Raw genomic sequence first — 7,255 nt, 5'->3', positions numbered from 1 at the left:
CAAGCACTTGGTGTTCCTGAAAATGAAAGTAAATATTCCCTTCAGGCCTGTAAATGGGGACTGCTGACTTCAGACTTTTACAGTTCAAAGGAGGGACGTGTTTATGACAGAGGACTGTGTTTGACATCTCTGTGGTCACATAAGAAGCTTTTGTACTCTTTGTCTTGCCTGGCGGACAATGTGGGCATAAATGCATCAGGTTTATTTTGAAAATATATATTCTGAACTTTTTCTCTCTTTCCTATCACAGCTTAAGTTCTATTTCATTTCTTTTAAGTTGAATTCTACACATACAATCCATACACTTATAATGCAGAGGCTGCACCCTGAGAATATTCTAGCTCTGAAGCTGAGATTGGCTGTGTGTTACTCACAGAATGTGTTTGTTTTTTTTTTTAAGTTAGGCTTTATCGATCCTCACAGGGAAATCTTTAAACAGTTTATATTAAAAGCTCTTACACAAATATAGCTTATAAATCCATACATCAATACAAAGCAATTTCTATTTAGGTAGTAACCAGGCATCAGATAACAGTTCCAACCACTCAAGATATAATAGACATATCTGTTATGAACTTGATCAAATTCTTGGCGATTATTTGCTCATGGGCAATTCAATTTTCTAGATATTAGAAATCAGAAATAGGTGTTAAATGAGAGTTAAAAAGATTCATCATGTAAATATGTAAAGAAAACAGACATGTTTGCTTTGGTAGGCCTATAGCATAAATCTCACATTGCTCATTAGATGGGGTTTGTAAAGGGCTATTATTACAGATTCCCTGGTGCTTCATTTGAAACCTCAAGCTCTAGGGATTCTGTTAGCAACACATGGAACACAGATTTTCATGATTATTTACAAATATTTTCCATTGTGTCAGGTTCAGTCTGTGTCATGTGTTTACTGAGAATCTTTTCTCAGAACTGTGGAGAAAACATGTTGTTCTTTTAAAGCACCATCCCTCAAAGACTGTAATATTTGTGCCTCATCAAGAACAAATTGGCCTTCGACTCACTAAAACGTGATTCATAAATGAATATTTTATTATATGTTGGCAGACCTTGCAATTTTAAAAGTCCAGTGAATGCCTTTTGAGAAAATCCTGCAGTCATTCTTCAACTTCACAAGATTAGCTTTGGATGATGGCTAGTCAGTTGAGCTCATAATTTATTCTCTGTTTCAATCGTTTGTTCATTTGGGATTTAACTCCATATTCAGCTTCGACTCAACTTAAAAAGAAATGAAAACAAATTCTGTTAGATTTCTGCACTGTTGACATCTCATCCTTGCTAACTAAGAAGTCTGAGTGACATTTGAGTGTGTATGTGCGCAGGAAGGCTCAGCGGAGATGAGCTCCTAGCTCTGTGAGACTGTATGTGGGGATATGCTTTTAGTCAAGAGAGGGAGGAATGGAGGACTGGATAGACTGTGCTGTTTTTAGCCTGCTATCTGTAGCCTCATTAGTGCTAGCCTGGCGCACACACAGAAAGCGAGAGAGAGAGAGAGAGAGAGAGAAAGGCCGACCACCAGCCGAGACCAGAGGCAACAGCAACATTGCAGTCTTTGGGGGGTCAGACATGCGTCAGAGTGTAGGGAGACATACTTGAAGAGAAAGCTGGGAAAATGACCCAGTCTCTAAGCACAATTAGTAACAAGCACTGTTTCATATCTGGTAACATAATATCTTATATTGTAAAAAATTATTAGGTTTTAGGGTCTCAGGGTGTCTTATTAGGGTTTTTTTTTTTTTAGCATAACATTTGTTCCCTCTCATATATTATATTGCAACAGTCAGATCAAAGGAATGGGTATAGATTTTCACATCTGAGAGATACAGGTGATATTCAGGAATAGGCCTAAGTGAGAGAAAAAGGCGAAAAGGTTAAATGCATTTTGTTTGCACAGGCAAAATGATAATTTCATGCTTTAAGACTTGCACTATGCAAAGGAGGTGGGGAGGTGATGTGCACGATGGCTTCAAAAATGCTTTAACCAAACTGCTTTTCAAAATGACCCATAGAATTGGCCATCTTCCCCTCTCCCACTAGTCCACAGAACCTGCAGGGATCCAGGTTTAAATCCCTCATTATGGCCCGACTTAATTAGCACTGAGGCACGGGAGAACTTCTTAGGGGATCCATCTAATACATTATAATGTTTGCCTGCTGTGTTTCCACCACCCACAGAGTCTGGATTGCTGGGCAAGTGTCATCAAGAATTCATTTTAGGCTAAAAACATTCAAGGTTATGGTTCCTGATCAGATGTAACAGTTTCCTTTTTCAGTTTGGTTTAAAAGTGACTGGAAATTTCATGATAGTGGTCGGATGTTGATAGGTTGTTTGATGTGCTGTCTGTCTTGCCCTGTGATAAGAAATGAGACTTTCATATAAATTATTTTGTTTTCATTTTCCAGGCCGAAACACAAAGCATACTGTGATCAGTGCATTGCCGTGGTTAGATGTACTGCTGTCAACACTGAACAAATGAGAATATCTTCCCTCTTCATCATTTTAAAGTAGAAAGCTTATGCACAACACTGTGTATGGTGCTGCTCTACACTGACATCTTCCCTTGGACAAGACTATTCAATGTTCATGTTGTACTGGATGTATAAATAGGTTGTTTATTTACACAAGGGATTTGTGCATTTTTTCATTCTACTGAAGGGAAGATGATAATGGTAGCAGTTTAACCCTCAGGACTTCTTTTGGGACTTACTTAATGTAGTTACTATCCCTTGCATTACACACCAGTGACAAAGTTCTCAAATAGTTATGTGACATGTTTAGTCTTTTCTGTTTAAAAGTAAAGGAGCAAATGTCTCTTTTGGCAAAAGCAACAAAGTATAACTTTTGACGAATGAAGTAAAATGTCATTTTGGGCCAGTGTGCGTGCATTGAAAGAGAGAGCCAGTGTGCGTGCATTGAAATAGAACCTTAGGACCTTTTTGTCTAAGAGAGTCAGATACACCCTGTGATGTATTTGCTTTTGAGAAACATACATTGCAATGGCAAATATATGCATGATCAGAATACTGTTCCCAGATACAAATTCTTATGGGCCATTCCTTACAGCACCTAACAGAGTCATAAAGCACACACATTGCCACATTTTGAATTCAATAAAAAAAATAAGCAGTAAACCCAGTGCACTAACAAAAAAGCTTTGTTATTGACCATACATAGAGGAATAATTATTTTCACCCTCTGTATGCTTTCTGGCTCTCACAATAATAGTTTCAGCTTCAATAGTTTCAATTTGGATAACACAAGAATGGCTTTGAGGACTGAAACAGTGTATAGGAGCAGAGAGAATAGATAGTCCCAGTGCAGAAATGGAGGGTTGCATTCAGCAGCTTAGTGGCCTGGGTGTCTGCAATCACTCTCACCATCTGTGTGAAGCATTAAATATTCAGTGTGGCATTGAGAAGATGGATCCACGATTCACACCTCAGCAATGCCATCCTACCAAACAGCCAATGAACAGAATTCCTACAGAGCGTCATTCACACATGCTTAACTTAGCAAGTCCCAAAATAAAGCCCTGAACGGAAGCAGGGATTCACATTAGGATCTGGTGGTTCCCACTGTTGAGGTTGCATAATGTCCTCAGAATAATTGTGTTGTGATGTACAAAGCAATGTTTTTTTTAATAGCTTCAGAAACAGCATTACTATGAGGGCCAGTTTTTCTTGACTGAATTTGTGTTCATAGCAGATGTCATTTTGTATACCTGGTTACACCTGTGTACCTGCCCCACACACACATTTTCTGATAGAATTCTGTATAGGAGGAGTGCCAGGAACACAAAATGTCAAAACATCATGTCTTTTTGATAATATTCATGATCTGCTGATTTAAATACATATTCATGTTTATTGGATGATTACACTGCATTGTCTCATACTTTAACAAGAGCTATAGAGCATTAAACACAATGAGTTATGGATAAAAGGATTACAGCACTCCTTTTTTTCGGTGTTCATAGTCTGAACCAACCCAAACACAGGCCTCTCTTTGGGAACGGAGTTTACACTGGTCCATGTTTGGGTCACCTGCTGTCAGAACAGGAGCAGTCATTTAAAAAGAACAGTGCCATATTTGTGTAAACTGGTCCATCAGCAAATAGGGCCATTATTTCGGCAAGCCTGGCTTGGATTACATTTTTAGATGACTGAAACAGAAACTTATTTTCATCACTTTCCATCATATCACTTTCCTTTATTGATTTATTGATAAATGAATCATTGATTATTTTTCAAAGGAAAAAAATTGAAAAAGAGATGAAAGTAATTAATAATTAAATTTTGTGTGTGTGTGTGTGTGTGTGTGTGTGTGTGTGTGTGTGTGTGCGTGTGTGTGTCTGTGTCTGTGTCTGTCTGTTTGTGTGTCTGTCTCTCTGTGTTTTGAGGCTGTAGCATTAGCCCTCTGTGACATAATCATACAGGGCCAGACAATGCTCTGGTGAATTGTATCACATTGCTCACAAACTCATAACACATACAGCCAATACACCTACACCCTCCTGTTCACATTTACTGCTTTCAAAACTCTGCTGTGACATCACTATCCATCCATTAATGGATGGGGATAAAAATATCACAGCCCCTCAGAATTGTTCAAATGTCAGAGAATTGCAAAGAGAAATGTCAATCTTATGTGTGGAATTTTGCATGACTATTTTGGTATTTCATTATTTATAGAACTGACTTTGTAATCGCAGAGGCAGTTCTATAAATGAATTCACTGAATGAAATGATACCAATGTGACCTCCTTTTCAATAGTGTGCCATTAAGATACAGGCTATGGTATCTATTATAAGCCACAACAAGTGGTAATATCAGGGACAACATAAGACTCGATAGTTGCAGGCCATTTTGTCAAAAGTATCTGGCTTTGCATTTCTATAAATATGAATATAAAAATAAATGATATTGTCACAGTTTTGTTAATGTGTTAGTATTTGCACCACAGGGGAGAAATATATGAGTAAGTGATGTGGATCTACAGTATCTTAGTAACTTACTATTTTTTTTTTTTTTTTATGAATGGAGTGCCTTCCCATGAAAGGTCATATTTTTTTATTCTAAGTGTAAAAATCTTTACTCTCTTAATTTAATTATCTCTGGATATATATATATATTAGATTAGACTAAGATTAAATTAGACTACATTGTTTTCATTTTGTAGATTTGAAAACACAATTTAAACTGTTTTTTTTTGTTTTGTTTTTTTACAGTAACCACAAACTAGGGACCTGTAGATGGCAGTCTATGGTATAACATAAATCTGCAATCTGATCCAGTGGAGGAAAAAAAAAAAAACCTAACACCAATGTTCCATTAAGCTTCAGTCATATTGTATGCTTGCTGAAAGTCCTAAAACATGACACAATGACAAAATGATAATGAAAACAAAATGAGTATGTATCAAACATGAATACAGGAAAATGGCTGAAGTTTCATGTGCTGAGACATTGACCAGATCTGTTGGATTTTAGCCTTTGTGTCTCAGTAAAGATCTATCAGCCTATATAATTAACTCCCCATCTCTCCAAGCCATTAACTCCCAGTCATGGGCTGCAGCTGAGGCTGAAAATTACAGCCTTTTTTTTCGTTTCTTTCTTTGCTCTCTCCATTCCTCTCTCACTCTTCTTATTCCAGGAAATGGATCATTTGTTGCTATGAATTACCTCACAGCATCTAGTCACCTTGACTGAGTCATACTTGTTGATTCTTAACCATTCTCTTACAGTAAATTGTTTGATCTGGCTTTTACTCATGGCAGTGGCTGTAGATGTCTGAGAGCTAACAGCAAGGATCAGTTCTGAATTATACAGTGATATGGAGCGCAGCTATAATGTCCCTGTAATGTCATTTCACACATGTTGTCTTTTCTTTAAAAAGGAATTTTTGCAATCTGTTTTCACACTACATTTTGACAACAAAACTGCTGAAAGCGATACAGCTGTGTTGAACTGAAGCTCTATTATTTGATTGCAGTTTCACTATAACAGGGTTTTGAATTTTTCCAACAGGATTATTAAAAAAAATGTGTGTGTGTGTGTGTATATATATATATATAGCTCTTAAATGGTCAATTATAAGATGTGGTGCACATGTAACTCATGAAATATAGCATTAAGATGAATACAAGTTTTTTGTGGAATGTGAGAAATTGCTACTGTGATGCCCCTGTCATCCTTGAGTTTATAAAAGCTGGCAGCTATTCTTTTATTTGATGAGGCTGTGTGATGAAGAAGAGAAGAAAACACTTTTAGTATTCACATATGTAGTATTTGTATGCTGAGAGAAATGTTTCCTTGCAACCAAAAATCTAAGTAAAACTGCCATCTGGACTTGTCAGACTCAGCATGATTTTCATAAAGCACCGTTCTGATCCAAATGTCTAAGTCTGCGGTTTACAATTCAAGTCACAAAATAGCTGCAGTCTTCGACAGTACGATATCAAGGGCGCTACAGGACAGAGGAGAATGAGTGTGTGCGTGTGGGTGTGTGTGTGTCTGTGTGTGTATGTGTCTGTCTGTCCGTCTACAGATAAAGAGATAAAGTGCGGAGACTACCATTAAAATATATAGTGCAAAAGAACCTAAGAAAAAAAAATTTTCTCACAGTTGTTCCTTAATGAAGAGATGAATTTGGATGACTGGATTAATACTGACAATTACGATTACAGAAAACAACACTCAGAGTTGCTGTAACTTTATTATCAGGCAAACAAACAAATGCAGTTTTGATAAAAGACTGATACGATCACTCCCTGCGAAGGTTGTCGGTCGACTCCGGCCTACATAAGCAAGCATACCTTGTAAATACCATTTGACACAAGGGATGTAGACTGCTGTATCACTTCCAGACTCCTCCCCCAGGTGTGCTCATTGGCTCAAACACTATGTGACAGTCGCATCCAACAGCGCAGCAGGACACTGCCGCTAATAATCTCCAGTTTAAGTTAACCGCGCCGAGAGACGCACTACTTAAACAGGCTGTGACAGTAACACGCAAGGAAAAAGTAACGGAAAGTAGCATTATTGCTGAAAAGATCTCGGATAAGTGCAACAAAACGTGCTGTTGCATTTTTGTGATACAAAAATCACTCGCTCGTTTCTAGTGAGGTAGCCTAGTCCGTCACAACGAAATACTGGACGTAGTTGAAGACCACAAACAAAACCACAGATTTCGGACTAACGGACTCTCTCTTTGTGAGGTGCACTGTTTCCATGACGTGGCTCT

Source organism: Chanos chanos, chromosome 10 (genome assembly GCF_902362185.1).
Source record: "Chanos chanos chromosome 10, fChaCha1.1, whole genome shotgun sequence".
NCBI lineage: Eukaryota > Metazoa > Chordata > Actinopteri > Gonorynchiformes > Chanidae > Chanos > Chanos chanos.
This window is presented reverse-complemented; position numbering follows the sequence as displayed.